Here is a 19,834-nt window from a genome sequence, read left to right as displayed (position 1 = left end):
ATCACTTGGATATTTTAATTTTAAAACGAGCTTAGAAATAAACGTAAATTAAAATTTGTAGTCTGTTTTCCTAATACAAAAGAAAAAGATTATATCTCCGTAAATCATTGACAAATTGATTAACAAACTTATTTTAAGAAGAAAAAGTTAGGAAGGCACTGGCTCCCGTGGTTGGCATCACTGGCCGCATAGGTCCCGAGATTGGAAGGCGCGGCGTAGAAATCGAAAGCCACGTTTGTCTAGTCGCGTATTCCCCAAAGTGGGGTATATGCAATGTGACCATGCAGGTTCCGCGGACGCCAAAACCGGAAAGGGGGATGGCACGGGGGCAGCAGAGATAAAAGCGCTATTCAGTATTTATTCCAAGTTTGGCTTATATATGAAGGGAAACGCTTTTCCAAACTATTCCGTAAATTTGTGCTTGCCCTTTCGGTATAATTCCACGCGCTTCCATCACCACATGCGTGACAAGCAAGGCGGCGCTTTGGCTTGGCTACGGCTAGTCAGTCAACGCATTGAGAAATCCATTGCAGCTGGATCGCAAAAACGGCTCGGAGGGGTGTAGTGTTGTAAATGTTCGGAAAGTTGTTCGCATCAGTCACGTTAGCCCTCGTAGGGTTTACCAGAATGACGCTTTCGTCAACTAGAGCGTCATTCTGGCCAATCACGCAAGGAACCGCTTCACTTTCCGAACCGTTGTAAAATGGCAGGTGCTGCTGGCAGCCTCATTTGCGAAAGGATCTTGCTTGGGCGACTGCCTCTCGAGTCTTTTCGAAGGTGGTGCCACCCCACCCGAGAACGCAAACAGCCGATTCGGGACCACAGGACCGGCATTTCGGGGCGACTCGGGGTCCGGCGAGGTCAGAGCGGGACAAAACACTGTCCCGCACGTAAGCCGTGGAGCAGCGGCACCTCGGCGGTAAAAGCTGGACGTGTCCAGCCTAAATCGCGACGTGTTGGTCACATGGCGAGATAAGTTTCGCGTTGAGGAGACCACCCTCACTTTCACCACCTGGCTTCGTGCAAGAAAGAAAAATGAAGAGAAATGTCTGGGGCTATTGGCCGAAGTGTTGTGCTGTATTCTTGCAGAGGCGACACTTGTGTTCTTAGCGCCCTTCGTTCGTCGTCCTTGCTACCCCCTCCGCGTAAGGTTCCCGGTAGTACAACGTACGCCAACGCAAAAACACAGACTTGGGGGGGGGGGGGGGGGGGGCAGTTCGTGAACTCGTTCCGCCTGTTCCTTCTCCGCCTACTAATCCTCCGGCCTTCCTCGAGCTAGCGGCTATGCTTACCGATTACCACGTTCAGAGCGCATGCGCAACGCCACTCCTCGCTCCACAGTGACATTCACCGCTGTACTTGGCTACACTTACGGGGTATGCCGAGGGCAGCGCCACCGAGTATATTTTTCAGTGAACTCTAGGGAAAAGGCCGGGGTGAGTCACCTCCGGCCCGTTGCTATTGTCGGTATGGAGTCTTACCTCCCTACCGTTTGTTGTCAAAGGCTAAGCGGCTTTGTCATGCCACATTCACAACACGCTTTCTTACCGTAGTTGCCCTACCACTGCCGGCATGCCCTGTGGCAGCTAGCGAAGCTCGGCGCGAAATCGGTCATCGCCCAGCGACGATTTCAACAGCAGCACGCGAGGCGAAAACGGCCTGCAGACGCGACCGAACGGCACCTCGTATCGCGCGCTTCTCGCCTCCATCTGGGAGAGTTCATGGCCGGTTTGGACTCCCTGCTGTGGACAGATGAGCGTGGCGATATTTTTACCCGATCCCCTCGCAGGTCGTGAGGTCATTCTTCCAATGTATACGTTTTCGCGGCTACTCAACAGCGGATAGGTGGAGAGAAGACTCAATTGGTCGATGTACCACTCATCATACGCGTACTGCCCGCAGACAAAGCGCTCTATATGAGGTTCATGAATAGCAAAAAGACAAGCGCGAAATAGTACGAAAGCACGGAGCATGAATTCTCACTTGCAACGAGTTTCTTTTGGGGGGGAAGTGGAAGCCATACAAACATACGGGGTGCCGACTTAATGCAACATTCATTCACTTTTTGAATTAATTACTTCTCAGTACATATTGCACTTTACTAACACGTAGCCGGTGAGTTTGCTATGTCGTGTCCACTTGGAACCGCTTAGAAGGATCGCACAGTTCCGGCAATATGCGCTGTGCGATTTGCGGTAAAAATTCGCAATTGTTTTACTTTTTAACAAACCGTCGTTTTAAGCTTTGAAGCACAAAAATGGCTATTTCGTCGCATACTTTGAATATACCGAAACTGGTGTCATGCTGAAAATTCGTTCCAAATGGAGACACGTTGCGAGCTTACCGGCTGCAATTCGTAAATTGCAATATGCGGAATATGTGCGTAAATTACAATTAGTGTTTTTGTTAATTAGTAAACTTATCGTTTCCATTTCTTGCGCGAGTAACGTTCACCTCTGGATAATCCAGCTCAATGAATGGAATTGAATATTCTATCTGTCGCAGGCGATTAAAAAAAAATCTATGTTTTAAAGAAAAAGCACCCGGTGTACAACCTTGTCATCCACGCAAGCGGAGAAGCAACGACGGATTGTCTGCACACTTCGTCATACGTATGCTAACGATCAGTCGAACATTCAAAATTAGACTCGGTGTAAGTAGATGGCTCTGCGATCTTTGAATGCGGTCGAGAGCATGTAAAATTTGATTTCGCGTAGGTCGAAGGCTTTGTGATGTTCTAATGCACAAACATTCAAAGACGAAACGTGTACACAATCTTGAGTAGATTGATGATGACAAGAAGTGGGGGTATATATACTTGATTGCTCTCACCGCTGTGTGCATGTTTCGGTTTCGCAAGAACAATCACACACGGGTCCTGTGCTTTGCCGTGCCTGGGACCGTCATTATTCTTTTTCCGCAGCTGAATATTATATGATGGCAACGAAACAACGGTGGTCTGAAAGTCGAACGCGTTCCTCCAGCCTCTCGGCAAGAGGCACGTCCGTAGTGACTAATGAATAATCTCCGCGGTTCCCTCGCGTAACCTCTTCGAGTATGCAGCTACAGGAAACAACAATCGACTGGCGCAATTACGCGCGCATTAGCGCGCCCGCGATATGCCCCCTCCGCGTGAACCGAATAGCACAGACCCGCGCGCAAGGTCGTTTACGGCAACGCCAGGCCACATATTGGACCTTCCGCCGCCGTATCACAGAGCTGCGCCGCCGTTAAGCGATACGCGAGGCTCGTTAAAACATGGCCATCCCTATACGGCCACCACCATGCACCGACGCCTGTTGCTGAAATCAGATGCATGGATGCAGGCGTTGTTTCGCAGTGTCATTAAATATGGCGCCCGTGTATTGCTGCCAGGCTGCACAACACAAAAGCAGAGGTGAAAAGGCGATCGCGAGGGGGAGCAAGTACCGCAAAGAACTGCGATGTAATAGATAACCCAAACTAGACAGGTTCACGGGACGGTAGAGATTTGAAGTGATCCAATGTTGTCGAACATGTCTTAGGCTAAGAGAAACGTTTCAACAAGAGGACTTCCCTCAGTCAGTAACAAACAGTTAATCCATATACCCAATAAACCTATGCGAACATACGGGCCTTCCATGTGAAAGCCTGTATGTTACCCTAGGTGACATGGGGCACGTCCCATATATGATCCCAATTCGAACGTGTGGGATCCCCATATGATATACGAGGGAACATAGAACATCTTGAGGTGCTAGTTGGTTCGCTCTAACGATTGTTAACTAATTGTGCAAGCCTGAAAATGGACAACACAAGGAGGAACAGGAAGGAAGTTCAATGAAAGTGAATAACTTTCTTGGTGTTCCTCCTTGTGGGTTGTCCTTTTCCCGACTTGCGCAAATAATCGTTATATACGGGAACATTGGGCTTTGTCATGGACCGACTTGAGCAAATAATCGTTATATACGGGAACATTGGGCTTTGTCATAGACCGACTTGCGCAAATAATCGTTGTATACGGGAACGTTGGGCTTTATCATAGACCAATTTGCGCAAACAATCCTTATATACGGGAACATTGGGCTTTGTCATCAACCGACTTGTGCGAATAATCGTTATATACGAGAGCATAGGGGTTTGTCTGCGATTATTAGTATAGGGCTCGTGTTTTTTTAAAAATCTGTTTATAGAGTTTGTATGCTGACGAAGTGACCTTGTCTAAACGTCGGCTTCAGTTCGAGACATCCCGCATGCGGTCGTCTATTAGTCGCATCACGTAAAGCAAAATATGCTATCTGTATTCCGGAAGGCGTAAGCTAAAGCAGGATGGAGCAGGAATAGCGCGCCACAATGGGGCCTTTTTCCACCGGGGAATAGAGAGCGCACCAAGGCAACCCCGAGCAGGAAGGCCTGTGACGACATCGCGAGGCCCTGTGTTGAAATAAAGCGTCAGCGCATCTCAATGAATTCCGAGAAGCTGTGTTATCCCGACTTGTTTGACGACGTAAACACGTAAGCAGCGACATCATCATAAAAGTATGTCCGCAGCTTTTCTTTCCTTTTCGAAGAGGTGATTATTGTTAACCGGGGCATTGTTGTTTCTCACCGCGTCGGAAGATGCCGCCAGCATGCTAAAGCGCTGCAGCTTGAGCCTGTTGGCCTTCCACGTTTATTCTATTCCCCATCTGTATAAAGTGTATATAGAAAAGTGTGAATGTCACATTGTCTTAGGGTTGTAAAATGTGTTTCTCCGCATATAAACACAGTAAAAAGGCGCGGCTTCGGTTCTTTTTTTTTCTGTTTATTTTGTTTATTATTTTTTTTTATTTTACTAAATCCGAGAATAAGCAAGCCACCGGGCTTTCTCGAAAACAAGAATTATTGGTCATTTGCAAAAAAAAAAAAGGGGGGGGTGGGGCATCGGCTAAATTACGTTGATATTGGAACCTGTACAGGTACCACGTTAACCTTTATGTCCCTATAGTTAGTGACCTGCCTTGTGAATAAAGCTTGTAAGAAAGACCATGATTCATGATGTACGTGAAAATTGTACAAAATTTCCTTTCCTCCCTGCTGCCATTCTGTAAACTGGCGCCGGGCCACGTCAAGGCAGTGTTTTGTCCTGGGCGCTTTTCTCTTGGAGAAATAAAACGAATATCGAATGAAGAAGTCTCACTGTAGGAGGCCGTTTCTACATTGTGCTGCAGCAATGGCTGCGCGTGGGAATCAAACCCTCGACTTGTTGCTCATCGCTCAATAGACTGGTGTGGTCAAGGCGGCTGAATTTTGAGGGAAAGAAAAAAATATAAGGAGGATGCGCGGCACCAATGAATGTTTATTGCTATCAGGAACGAAACCAGAGGTAGAGTTATGGGACTCTTGACGCGTCCCGAAGTTATCGCCACAGTGATATACTGTCTAGCGCAACTTACATATATGTCATTATATGCATGTCAAAATTTATGTTTAAACTCTTACATGCGACAGCGATGTGCTTGATTGAAACGCATAAATAAGCGAATATTTCAAAATGGCCGCCGCTGTCCCCTGTCCCGAAAATAATTCTTACAACCCCGGTACGCTTTAAACATTTTTACACTATTATCGGTAGAATATGTTTTTGATGTAATACTCTCTGCAGTACGTTTCCAGAGCACGCGGGCGTGCTGCGTCAAGGTTGCCGTTACTGGCGCTTAGTGAAGCCATAGCATCTATATGAATGGTGAAGAGCTAACGGAAGTTCTACGTCCGTAATTTTTCAGCTGTTAAAAAGCGAGCGGGCAAAACGAACCAACACCGCTATAGGGCGAAGCGTAGAGTCTGTGAACGCATCAAACGTGGCGTCTACGCAAGTAGGACAGCGTTCACACACTGGGCTGCTGAGCACGAGGTCGCGGGATCGAATCCCGGCCACGGCGGCTGCATTTCGATGGGGGCGAAATGCGAAAACACCCGTGTACTTAGATTTAGGTGCACGTTAAAGAACCCCAGGTGATCGAAATTTCCGCAGTCCTCCACTACGGCGTGCCTCATAATCAGAAAGTGGTTTTGGCACGTAAAACCCCATAATTTAATTTTTTAGCGTTCACACAGCTATGCATATCCCCGTTCGGAAAACAGCGCCCCGAGCCTTTGGATGCTTATAAACACACCTTCACGGGTGCCAGCCCTGGAACGAGACGTAGCTGCGTGCGCATTTAATACGTGCATCACAGGCAAATAATGCCTCTCTCTCTCTCTTACTCTCTATCTCTCTGTCCCTGCCCGCCCGGTTTTTGTGGTACCAATACACAGTCTCTCGTGTTCTATTCGTCATTGTGTAGCATGTGGTCTTTTGCGGTACCTACGTGACCGCCAAACAAAAGAGGCGCCTTGAAAGCGGGAGGGTTCACGGCACGCTGAGCTTATTCTTTCCCGTACAATTCCGCGTGTCTCTCGGGACAAGCAAATTGCCAAACAAAAACATAAAATCAAGGCCAGTTAGTTCCACCGCTGCAACCCCCCCCCCCCCCCCCTCCTTCACCTTTATTCTGCCCCTGGATACGTTGCGCTAATCAACGAAGGAAAGCGGCCATTCGTGAGCACACACATAAAGAACCTTCGCGCAATCGATTGGCCTAGAACAACAACGACAAAAAGTACGTGTAGCGCAAGCAGCGCCGTTCTGGACAAAGACAAATCAAGCAAGAGGAAAATAATATATCGGACGTGTACAAAAAGAATCTGAATGTGAAAAGAGCGAAGGCAACAACGTTTCACGAAGGGTCCGCGAAAGCCGCGTGCGATATAAGCCTTGCATAGCGAGCGTTGGTGGGGGCGAGGATTTACAAGGCGCCCCGAAAGACGCTGGGCAGGGTGTGTAATCATCACATCGAGGGGGTGCGCAAACCGTAGCTTCCCGAAGTGGCCGCGTAAACGCGGCGCTTTCCGACGGACACGGGTAAAGGGCAATCTTGCTGTCCGAGCTGCTGCGCTGGCGATGCTTCGAGGTTGCGCGCAACTAAGTGGGTGTGCGCAGGGATGCCTATAGGCCGCTCGGGCGAGAGGGCATTTAATCGCGCTTGTCCGAAATGTCCGGTTAATAGATTCTTCGTCGTGACTGGTGGAGACTGCGGCGTGGCGCTGCAGTTTAATGTTCCGCGGAATAGTAAAGCGAATCGAAGTATGGATTATCAAAAGCGCCCGTTCCGGTGGTTCAGTCGCTGTGGCATTTTGCTGCCGGGCACGAGGTGGTGGGTAAATAACCCCGTACGTACTCCGAATTATATAGTATTCTGTTTATTATTATACTATTGTACTAGTATGTCGAGGTCAACTAGGGACTCTGATCGTGAGAACGAAATTTACAGAATAAGAATGAGTTGGAGCGCATACGGCAGGCATTACCAAAACCTGACTGGGACCTTACCACTGTCGTTAAGAGGAAAAGTTTATAAACATTGCATTCTACCGGTGCCAACATATGGGGCATAAAACGCAGAAATGTTTCCGTCCAAGCACAGGGTAGCAGTGTTGCCAACTAGAAATTTATAAATAAGATGAGCAATACGAACACCTGAAATTCGCCAGAACCCCACTAAATATACATGATCAGAATCACGGTCAAAACTCAGATAACTGCTCGGGCAGCGTGTAACTGAAGCAGCATTTATTGTTTCTTCGGAGATCAGTTGGCACACTACGGATGGAATTTGTCATCTCAGCGGACATTGTGTTGTTTAACTTAGATTTAATCACATACAGCTGGGTGAAAGCGCGCTGAACATCCGCGTTGGGCCATGGCAGCACCATTACTGATTAAGCGAAATTAGCCAAATGAATTTTTGGATGTATATTTAACCGGAGCAATTTCACGAGGGAAAATACTCCAAAGCATGTCTGCGAAAATGGCGAAGAGTGAAGCTGCTACGAATGGCCGAAACTGCTAGAGCTACAGTTCAGAGGAGCAATGAAAGCATGGTCGAAGAAATGGGAATCACACTGCATGTGGATGATGGTCAATTCCGTCTTAGTTCCAAAGGGACGTGAAGAAGCTGCATGTTTGAGACACGCGAAGAACGAATTATTGTCAAGAAATTTCTTGTGCAACCAAAAAGAAAGCCAACATTTCAGGAGAACCGTGACCCAACCCGCCGCGCGCAAGCGAACGAACTTTCCCGCATATATCGGCGCAAGAAGCCGCTAAGTTTAGCGGAAAAACAACTTACTTTCCAACACTGCAGCGTAATAGCGGGCCATTCAACGTATCGACATAATCCATGCTGTTGGCTTCGCAATTTTATGTCATACAAATTGTACAAAAGCAGCACTATATTAAATAGAACTTGCTTTGGCGAAATTCGTTCGAACAACATTCAGAAAAAGAACAAAGAACTGAGCAGATCAGTTGGTTTTGTAATAAGGAATAGCAAGAACTAAAGGTACTAAAGGTCTGGTTGACCTCCCTGCCTTTCCTCTCTTTTCTCTCTCTCTGGAATGAACGCGAGGAACCGTCAAGTGATGTGAAACCCCCCCACACACACATGCTTTGTGAGATGCCTCGGCAGAACATTGACAAACACAAGGCTTATCTTCGTCACTGCTTTTTTGAAAATGCAAGTCCATTGCGGAAAGTTCTTAAAGGCAAACTGCAACGAAACTTCCGACCGCGTAAAAAAGCCTATAGTTTAGGATAGTGTAGACATAGAGGAGCATCCGTGCAAAATGTGACGTTTGGACTACGAGTGGAAGCGTCAGGAAAAGCTCGCAAAGATAGCCAGTTCTTGAAACGGAAACAAAGAAAGCTATATATATATATATATATATATATATATATATATATATATATATATATATATATATATATATATATATATATATATAAAGGCCATCGTTACCGTTCTCCGGGGGTGAGGCATGACTTCGAGCGCGCGGCTTCTCAGCATGGCCTCTGAGATTCGGCGGCGCCGGCGAAGCCGCGGGCAACGTTACTAAATTAGTTATGGTAACGTTGTCCATCTTTCGCGGCGCGTTGAAATACCTAGGAGGCGGCATAGTGGGGCTTAGCGACAACCACCAGGTGCACGCGTCGCCTACTTAGGCGCTGTTTAAAGGCTGCTGACAAGAACAGCGGATTTGCGAAGATTGCTTTAGCGGTATATATGCTATTCATTTATGAGAACGTTGGCCAAGGCGAAATTCGGTTACAGTTGGCCGCTAAACAAAAGAACTCACCTGTCAATGGCCCTCACAGTTTTGTGTTTGTATGAATGCCCTAAACACAATCCATTGCCGAAGGTGTTTGAAAAAGAAACTGGTCTTTATTAAAAGCCTTGATAAACCATGGGAATGACAACAGTTTTGTTTCTGTGTCGTCGTTGTCGAAGTTCTTGCGACAGACATTTGGTTCGCCGGCGGTCTCTGCGAAAAGTGCTAGCCTGTCAAAGTCATTGACAAAGCCTTGACGACAAGTCATGTCATTGTCACTACCTTTGACTAAGACCAGTCCTTTGCCAAAGGTATCTGACAAGCGAAACCAGTCTGTTAGTTTTCCCTTTTATTCAGTTAACGTAAACTTTCTCCACCAAGCAAATGCAAATAGTGTTATGAAACGTGTTATGGCGTCATTTTCGTACACTTAACAACTCAAGGGTTTTTGAAGAAAGAATAAAGGAACGGAACGATATCCCCTAAATGTTCATTAGACCGTAAAGTGTGCGTAAAATGTTATGCAACACTTCGTATGACAGCCAATGTGGGCGCGTTTTATGCCTTTTGCAGCGACATTGACTAAGACTTGCGACATTGAAAAGCTAATTTCTAGACCGTGTTTCTTTTCTCGCTGTTTTTAATCTCGCTGATTGATTGCAATAGCAGCATGCAATGGTGAGGCGGTGCACCTCGTCGTTCTGTGTCATTTGTGGCGACGCTAGCGCGTTTGCAGCCGGTTCGTTCACTCGATTACAAAACAAAAGAAAAAGCCGTGCGCGTAATATGCGGTTCTGTGCACACGTGCATAGCAACGCCGCTTGCTGGTCGTTCTAAAATGTATCGCGTTGTGAATCTCGGTTAACTGGCGCCGCAACCGACGTTGCGTTTGCTATCGATGGGGACGATGTCTTGGGGCGAACACGCAGACGACAGCCATACGAAGCCAAGAAAAGTGTGTACACAGATTAACGGAAATAATAATTTGTTTTTCAAATTGATGGGTATAATTTTGATTGAGGGTTAAATTCGAGACAATATTTGCAGAAAAGACAGGATCAGGCTGGTTGAAGCCGAACCTACAACCTTTCCGTGAGTGAGTTTACTTCACTACAATGGTTTGCATTTTAAATGCGAAAGCATTTCTATGCTACCCAACGAGAAAACCGCCCGTCACGTTAGGCGACAATGTGGACCGATCCCGGAGATAGTGCAATGCCGGGAGGTGAAGCAGGTTTCAAGCACTTAGCAAAGTGAAGCGAAACGTGCATACATCCTTTGAAATCACGTAAACAATAAAGATAGAGCCCGCAGCAGCGAGGAGTTTTCGTTTTGCCTGTCGCTTCCGCGCGAACGAAGCGGCGAGAACCCAGCGCTCACAGCTCTCTCAGCACACGCCGCATCCTGCCCCTTTCGCAGATCGCGTTCAAAATATTGTCCGCGCGGTGCATAATGGTTCGACGCGGATGGATAAGGCGCTAAAGAGCGATACCAGCTGATAATGATCGGAACGTCGTCAATGCACCTGGGCGCCCGCCACCTGCAGCAGTATGCTTGCCTCAAATCACCTTGCGCCGCCGTCCGCAGCAGTTCGTGTTGCCGCAGCGCTGTTGTTTGCACCAGGCTGCGTGGAGAATATGAAGTGGTGCAATGCTTACGCATACTTAGACAACTTCCAGAAGTGTTCGTGCGATTTTCTGTCACACACACAGAAGAAAAGCTGTTGTGGAAAGCAGGGAAAGAGCCGCGATTTATTACGCATGCGTTGCTCTGTACCAGCGGAACTACGGCGACGGGTGTAGATTTGCTCCCCCCCCCCTTTTTTTTTTATTTAGGTGCAGTGAACGTCAACATTTTCCGGTGAGATTTCTGCGAAAAAGATAAACTTCAGCTCAGTTGTGGCTTCCAGCCAATAAAACTGCGTTAGTTGCGTCTATAATACAGGTATCAAATCTGTAATCCAGGCTGCATGCCGAGGTTAAGGAAATATTCCAATTTTTCTGAGATCCCGTGCCCCGTAAACTACCGACACCAACTGCACATGTACGTACCTATTTATAACCTATCCCTGGGACTATTAGCCAGCGCCATTCGCGGCAAAGGCGGATGTTGAACGGACGGAATGGGTGTGGAAAACACATTCAATCGCAGGCGTCACGTATAGATGTCGTGAACAGGCGACAAATTTTACAGGCTATAGAAGTTATATCGTCTGCAGCATACTGAGGCGTTTCTAAGCGGGAGTGTCGTTTGCTATAGCTGCATGCCTGATTTGGTCCGGTTCTTCGAGGCTATTCCTAGGATGTTTCACTGGCCGGTCTTATCCCCAGGATAAGGAAGTCTCAGATATCAATTCGCGAAGTGGCGGTGCGCGTCTAGAACGGTTGCCGACCCCGGGGCGAGAAATTTGTGACGGGCCAGTAATCGCGTTAAAGCCTCGCGCGTGCTCACACGTACGTACATAAATACGCCGGAAGTTTTCTCGAGCCGATTCTGCAGACGACAACGAGCGCGCAGCAGGAGTAGCAGCAACAACAGGAAAAGAAATGAACAAATTAAGTGAATGCGGCCGAGAGGACACTAATATTTCTCATGATCTTAATCTATTCGCATTCGAATACTGTCATTACCGGGCTCCGCCCCGGAACGAGGTTGCAGAACCGCGACGTCGCCCTCGACGCGGCTGGTATCGACGTGTCTCTAGTTTGAATTTTTATGCGTGTTTGCTTGCGCTTATGTAGATTCACTCCGCCGCCGCTTTTGTTTGCTTTGGTTCACGTCCATCCGTATCTGTTTGTGTCGGTGTGTTCGGCCGCAAAGACGCCGTCCGCGTCGTCCTGTCGTGTAATTTACCCCGGCTGTCTACAACCGGTTTCTCTTCCATGCGTCGCATGGGCGGCAAAAATATATTACGCACTCCTGTCGCTCGCACGTGTGCAGGCGCGCAACTAGGCATAGCGGATTAAAAAAAAAAAATGACCAAAGGAAAAATGAAAAGGTGACGCCGGCGACTTAGTTGGTGAGGGCCTTCTTGTTTTCTTTTTCATCGTCTGTTTTCTCTAACGGCATTTAATCGCGACCGCCTGGATATTTCCGGAGGGCGTTATGTCAGCTACGACGTGGCGTTTTCTTTCCGCATTGATACACCGTGTCGTCATCGCTACCTTCCCGCGCATGCGCGGTCGATGACAGAATCGATGGTGGCATCGTTAATACGCGCGCGTTACAACGGAGTAGCACGGCATTCGGATATATGCGAAATTGAAAAAAAAAAAAATAGACGACCGAATGCAGTGGTGGAACAGCTGCGCCAATTGCGCGAAATTGTGCCGACAGCGACCCTTTGGGCAGCCCTGCGCCAAAACGGCATCTTAGCGGAAAATTACGCCGAACCTGCGCCAAAGTAAGCATGAAAACGAGACCCTCCTTCCGCCGACGCTTCGCAACTAGCAAAACTGAAATCAGAATAAACAGCACGCCATCATCATCATCTTCTTTATAGAAGGAGGCAGAGAGAGGCTCGTCCATTGAGTCCGTCGGAGACGTCCGGTTCTTCATTTGCGCATTTTCCTCTCGCTGTACCGTCTTGCTGGCGCCTTATTTCGGTGTTCGTCGAACCCGCGTGGTATCGCGCAGTTTTCCGAAGGAGGATGTCACAGTCTAGGATTGAAGGTTAGCTTTTTCGATGTTCATGGGTGATAGCGGTATACTTTGCAAAAGAGCTGCTGCGATCGAAAGCGCACGTGGTGCATAGTTCAGCACGGTATTAGGGAATGTGGTGGGTACACTGCGAGGGCGTCACTTCGGTGGGCGCCGCCATGTTCGTTGGCGCAAAAACATTTGCGTGGAGTTTGGGTCGCTGCGTTATTTTGGTGAAATAGCGTCGCTGATGCAAACGCAAGACCCTCTCTGCGTCTCGCGCATGATAATTGGCGCGGACACTTTTTTTTTCTTCCTTTTTCTTCTTTCTTCTTGTGCGTGGCCGCAAAGCCTTTGTGACCCTTATTCGAGCGCTCCCTAATGTGCATGGCATGACATGAGTAAATTGCATGCTGTCATTTTCAGTGCAGGCGCGCTTACTCAATTGGTCTTGCGGTTAGCCCTTTCCCACAAGCCGTGACTGTTGCACTGTGTTGCATCCTGGGTTAATAAACAAACACGCGTTTGTTGAAGATCTGTCTGTGGTGAATTCCGTGCGCCGTATCGACGAACCCGACGCCCTTTGTGCGTCGCGTTGTGGAGGAGCGTTGCGTCCTTAATTTCCTAGCCGTCTATATCAGTTAAATATGCTTGGTATATGGTAAGCGCACGTGCCTTGAACCCTGCGCCTAAAGAGCTCGCTGCTGCGCCAAATCGGCTTATTGCCTGCGGCAGGACCTGCGCCGAAAGGTGAAAGGGCTGTTCCACCATGCACTGCGTATGCGAACCCATTCGGCGCCCTGCAGACAGTTGATATAATTATATAAAAAAAAAATGGCACGGATGGCAAACAGACGACAGCACCGGCCGGTACTGGGTAGCACAGAACATAATTCTGTTTTCATTTCGGTTGTAGATGAGACAAAATGTATGCCCGAGGACAAAAAAAAAAAAAAATAAGAAAGCCGCTTTTGCACCTTTTGTCAAGTGTAAAGTGTCATGCACACTGTTAGGATCGACAGTTTACAGAGTAGGGCCAATAGAATAAAGAAAGCGTCCGGAGCATTCTCTCTTGATTTGCATCCTGCCTTTGCTGAGAGGACGACTGAATTGTTCCCACGATGGCCGTACGTGAAAGTACAACGTAAACATCGCTCCGCCACGCGCATGTGTACATAGCACACCTGGGAAACAGGTCAGGTTCGCAAAGCGGAGCTGGTGTTTGCGTCCGAAGTGGCCGCGGGACGACCGTAAAGAGTTTATCGTCTGCACCGCGCACACGGTACGTCGTTTGCTTTTATTGCTGAAACGGCACATCCCTGAAGTTTAACGCACAGTCGCTTCGCGACCGTAACACTTGCAACAGCGTATATATAACGGTGGTCGTCACAGTAGTCGGGTTTTAAGAGAAGGAAAGATGCACTTAAAAAGCAAAGATGAAAGACGTCGATAGAAAAACGAAAACAGACGAAAGTAGACGCTACATCTGGAGTGTGATCCATAGCAGACGAGACCATCGCGTACGTATACGGAACACCATAAGAGTGCGTTCTGCTCTATTCGCTATACCGTAACGCGACTGGCACGCTATAACCGTGGTCGTTGCAGAAAGAGGAGTCGAGGTCCAGAAGAAACAATAAAAAGACTATCGTATACTAAGAAAAAGGCGAAAGCAGACGATATATATTTGTAGAAGGCCGCGTAGCATCTATTTGTCTGCGTGCAGACGAGACCACCGTGACCGCGACCTCCGCTGGGGCAGGAAGAAAAGTTTGGAAGGGGCGCTCGGGGCTGCGCGATGGAAGGTTTCGCGCCGATGAACTTCGGCATTCCGCTCCGAGGCGCTTGCGAAAGGCAGCCCGTTCTTGCATCGCATAAACGAAGCGAAACCGGCCTCGCGCGGTATAGTGGCTCCGTGAGAAAGCGGCGGGGATAGCGCGCCGCCTTGCCCCCGAAACTATCTCTGACCCGAGAAGTCCTCTGGCACACGCGCGTGGCGTAGCTCGGCCACCAAACTGTTCAGCGCCAGCCACGGTGAACAGACGCTCGAACGATTTGGAGGTCGTGAAAGCAGCATTTTCCTATACTGAGCGTATGGCGCTGCCGAAAAGGTTCGGTTAAGTGCTTTGTTATTTCGTGCCGCTTCAGCGCGCCGCTACCGCGTTAACCGTTGCCGCCACTGCCTGCGCGCGGTATAACGGCGCGTATGTGTGGAGTTATGTGACAAGCGCATTAATTGCACCTGGAAGCCGCGCCTGTGGGAATGTTGCATGTGCTCTACATGTGTTTGAACGAAGGGTATACACGTGTGTTGCGTGTTTGAAAAAGTGGGGAGGGCGATGTCGCCAACGCGAAGGACCACACAATACAGCGCACAACGAATTCAAGAAAGAGCAGACGCCAGCGCCAACTCGTCACTTCCTGCATGTTCGCTACACGTCGCGGAGAATGATACGACCCACCCGAATCACTTCGGCATAAGATGTGTAACGATCATTCGTGGACGTCCTCGGGCAAAATTCGCGGTTTGTCCAATTTGCAATAACTACGCCTACAGGACCAGTCATGCACGTTCACCGTCCATTTCGCCTATGCCGAAGTTGACAGCAGCACCGCCGCATAACCAAACGCACGCGCGTTAAATTGCCCCGTGCATTCTCCCGCCTGTCTTCGAACCTGAACTGCCCGTCTGTATCTCAGGTTCGAAACCAGCTGCTGCCGGTTTGGAATCTAGTTCCGAAACTATTCGGCATCAGGACCTCGAAGCTCCACAATGTGCAAGATGTCCCAAACTGTTTCAAGCTCAAAAACCTCACTGCCGCAGCCTGCAGTGGGTGAGAAAGTGGATCACAAAACACCGATATGCGTTTGAGGCCGTCACATGACATCGGGGAGCCGTTACGCCTTTGCAGTTTTTTTTATATAGTTCGAGTCAGCTTCTCTTGGTCTGTCCCCTTCGACTACATTCTTTAAATTGTTACTTTTTAAGTACATAAGCATTTCTTTGCCTATCCCAACGAGAAGACTCATCCGTCTGTCCGTCTCGTAAGACGATCGCTTTGAAATGTTCGAATAAAAACGAAATTAAATGAAAAATAGGGCCCGCAGCAGCGAGCGAATTCTTCGTGTTGCATCTCGCTTCAACGCGAACTAAGCGGCGAGAACACAGCGCTCACGAATATGTATGAGCACTCCGCACACTCAGTCCTCACTGCAGATCGCTTCCAAGACAGGGCCTGTGCGGCTGCGCCAAAGGCAGGCGCTGGCATAGTACGGTTGATCACGGTTGATAATGATTGGCATCGAGAAAAGGCAGTGTCATCGACCACGTCTACGTACGAGGTCTGCTAAACGTGACACAGTTCAATTACGTCACGTATTACAGCACGCATCGGCCAGTGCTCATCTTCCACGAAGCACCTAGCGGCATCATATACAACATGAGTGAACATTGCTACTACTCGCCTCCTCTTCCTCATCGCATGCTGGCCTCAGTTAACATTTGGTGTTGTAACCCCTCCTCACCGTTTCACGGTTCTTTCGCGGTGTTTCTCGCAATAATGCCAAACACAGCAGCATACGGCAACGAAACAGCTGGTGATTAGCAGCAAATGCTTCCGCATCATTGAAATAACTCCCACAGGAGGTTCTGCGCGTAATCTTTACTTTGGCGTGCGCGCTGCTCTGGCTCACTGTCTCCGCGTGTAAGCACTTTCAGCACAAAGACGGAATGAACAAAGTGCCGGAGAGATGACGCTATTGTGTAAAGTTCACGTTTCGCTACATTTTGCAGACTGAGTGATTGTAACTTAATAGGGTCTAGGTGCGAGCTAGTTGGTACGGTGTACTGATAGTGAAACAGCGCTAGAAAAACACAGACGAGAAAATGATATGCACAAGGACGAGCGTTCGACCTTGTGTTCTCTCGTCTGCGCTTTTCCGCTGTTTCACTATGAGTGATTAAGTTATGTTTCTTCCGCGTTTGAGAGAACACCAGGAGCGAAAAACGTGCAATCATGGCTTGTCGCATGTAGGACAATGCAGCGAAAAAAGTTCGTGCGACAGAAAGCTGCTCCGATTGAATTTCGTTAAACCGGGTCTTTTTTTTTATGTAGGACAATGGGGTGGTTGGGGGGGGGGGGGAGTGAAGATGTGAGATTTTACGAAAAGTTCCAATTTTGTGCTCTGAAGTATGATTTTACTGTATTTCGTGAAAGCTCAGCGCCGACTATATGGTACCAGACATTTGCCTCTTGCGGAAATGTGTTGTCGAGGGACACGGAAATGCCGAGGAAGGACTGCTAATTGAGGCTTATTCGTTGTGCCAGTTCGTTATAGCGGCGTTTTGTACTTGGTGACAGGTGTCCTGTAGCAGTACAAAATGTCGCGCTTTCTCGAAGGCGCCCTGACTCCTGAAATTATTCAGCCCAGGGCCATGACAGGGTAACCGCGACCTCATTGCAAGAACATTTCTCCGTTCAAGCGATGGAGGGAGGCTCTAACCAAAAGCGGGGGAAAAAAGAAAGCTTGAGAAGCGTTCGACCTACCCCCCGCTTCCCCCCCGCCACCGTGTTCACCTCTGGATGGATGCTGCGACCCATTGCTGCACGAGCCGCCATCTAACGGACGTTCCATGAGCTATATACATCTCGCCTATGGTAGCGAGACGCGCTAGCGCGCCTTTCTCAGATTGAATTTTGAATAAAGCTGCAGAACATGCGAGCCGATTTCTAAGTCGCCCGCGGCTGAGCTCATACTTGTGTGCCGTGCTGATGCTGTAACGATCACATGGTCATATGAAATAAAAGCGCAAATTTTGCCGCCAAACAGGATACGCGACATGAACAGTTGTCGGTGCCAAGCACATTAAAAACGATCAAGAGAAGCGTGGGTTCTTTTGTTGTAAACGGAAAACAAAAGCCGCGCGACCACCGAATGTATTCGCTAAAGCACCAACGTGAAGACCCCATTATAGGCGCAGCGTCCGTAATTTCTCCGTACGTTTCGATTGAATGATCGCGACCCGCTGGCGTCGGTAACTGCATACAATTTGGGGCCGCGGAGACGGCCGCGTAGCGGATGCTTTTTGAATGCGATTAGTAGTATTCTTTGGGAACTTCACCCAGTTTGCGGCAATGTGTGCCTGTCTGTCCTTAGCTAAACTCGTTTAACTTGGGTCACTGGGCAGTCCATTGTTTAATGGGCAGAGCATCGGGCTGCTGTGCTGGCGGAACCGAGTTCGAAACCGACAGTCGGTTTCGACTCGAGTCCCCGATTATGTGACGCTGGGGGTGTTCCTTTCTTCAATGAACCTTTCGCGCTAACCTGTGTCACTAGATGTGTGCCGCTCGCCAGTGAACCCGTTTCACGCCAGTCGGGTCATTGGGTATGTTCCGTTTATTTAATTTCTGTCACGCACAATGGTGCCACTGGGTGTATGCCGCTCTTCAGTGAACCTCTTTGAAGCCAACATGGGTCCCTGCTTAGGTGGGCATGCGTCCAAACGGAAAAAGGGCGAGAGAAAAACAGTACACTTACGTTTCATGCATGACGCGTTTCGGTGGTGGTAGCACAGTGTGTCGCTACATTGCTTCTATGTTAAACGCATCAACGTCGACAGTCATCGTGAGATGGTTTTTAGTACGATAATTTTTCCCCGCCTTATAAACGTTCGCGAACATTTTTTTTTATCACTGCCCTGCAGCGGTAGCAAGCGTCAGTCATGATTTTTAAAGGTGTTAAGTCGTGGATGACCACGGCGACGTCCGACGCTTTTGTGATAGGCCGATAGAAAAAATTTGGAGTGCGCCTAAGCTTCGCCTTTAAGAGTGGAACGCAATATTTCCCCTGAAGAATATTTCCCCTGGTCTTGGCTGGTTATATAGTCCTCGTCGACGAACGCTAACACCGCGGTCATTCTTTATTGTCTTGGTCAATGAGCGTTGGTCCTGTCTGTGGTCGTCCCTAAATAGTCCTCGTCGACGTACGCTGGTGTTCTGCTCGTTTCTTTTTGTCCTGCTCTATGAGCGCTGCGCCTGCTGTTCTCATTCCTTATCCAGTTCTCTACGGCGTGCAATGCATGGTCCTCTGCTCATTTCTTTATTCCTGGGGTCGCTCGCACGAACATTTAATAACGAAAATAATAACGAATTTGAGAACGCGTTCTTGTGCGGACTAGGTGTTGTCTATGGAACATTTAAGAACGCGTTCTTAAAGTCGTTATTATTTTCGTTACTAAATGTTTGTGCAAGCCGCCCCCGGCCTATGAGCGACGGTCCTGGGCTTGTCTCTTATGTAGTTATCGTTGACGAGCGCTGATCCTGTGCTCGTTCCTTAGTCCTCGAAGAGTAGCGTTGATCCTGTGCTTGTTTCTTATGTTCCGGTCTACGACCGCTGGTCCTGTGCTCGTTCCTTATGTCTCGGTCGACTAGCGCTGGTCCTGTTCCCGTTCCTTATATATTCCCCATCGACTAGCGATTGTTCTGTGCTAGTTTCGTTTAAGACAGCGTCGGAGCACGACGTGGGCGTTCTGTCGCCGCGAAGGAAGGCGATGTACTGTAGGTGGCATCCAAATCGTATTGCCAGAAAAAAATTACCAGCACCGACTTGCTCGAAATAATCGAAACGTATCTCGAAGCGGAATCAAGATTTCATAGTTTTCGTATTTCAAAGGCCATGCTTCTTTGTATTGCCGGCGCTGGAAGCTATTATACAAGCCGGAAACACATCATGGCTGCCATGCATATGGATATCAGCTATTACGCTCGCTACCCTGACTGGCTGACGCGGGCTTCCGCGTCCATCACGGTACATCTCGTTTAGGAAAACGATCTACGACAGAGCGCGTGTTTCGGCACCGCCATGCGACTCACCGAGCAGGTGCGTGTGCTGTCAGTGGCGCCGGCTGCTCTCCCCGGGGTCTTTCTCGGATTGTACAAAAATTCAGCGATGCCGGTGGGCTCCGAAGGTGGTCGCGAGCATGCCGCAAAAGCCGTGGCCTCGCGCGCGAGCCCACGGGACTGTGAGC

At 48.7% G+C, this 19,834-nt stretch overlaps 1 protein-coding gene across 1 annotated transcript in view; it reads right to left on the bottom strand.

Moving 5' to 3' along the window:
* The window catches only part of LOC126539529 (uncharacterized), a 33,881-nt gene extending 14,047 nt beyond the window's left edge, over positions 1–19,834 (bottom strand). The window contains exon 1 of the mRNA XM_050186402.2: positions 19,680–19,834. The gene's annotated coding sequence lies outside the window, so the exon portion shown is untranslated. The remainder of the gene's footprint in view (positions 1–19,679) is intronic.

This window comes from Dermacentor andersoni, chromosome 11 (assembly GCF_023375885.2).
Source record: "Dermacentor andersoni chromosome 11, qqDerAnde1_hic_scaffold, whole genome shotgun sequence".
NCBI lineage: Eukaryota > Metazoa > Arthropoda > Arachnida > Ixodida > Ixodidae > Dermacentor > Dermacentor andersoni.
The sequence above is the reverse complement of the archived record's forward strand: the minus strand, read 5'-3'. Positions and strand labels throughout refer to the sequence as shown.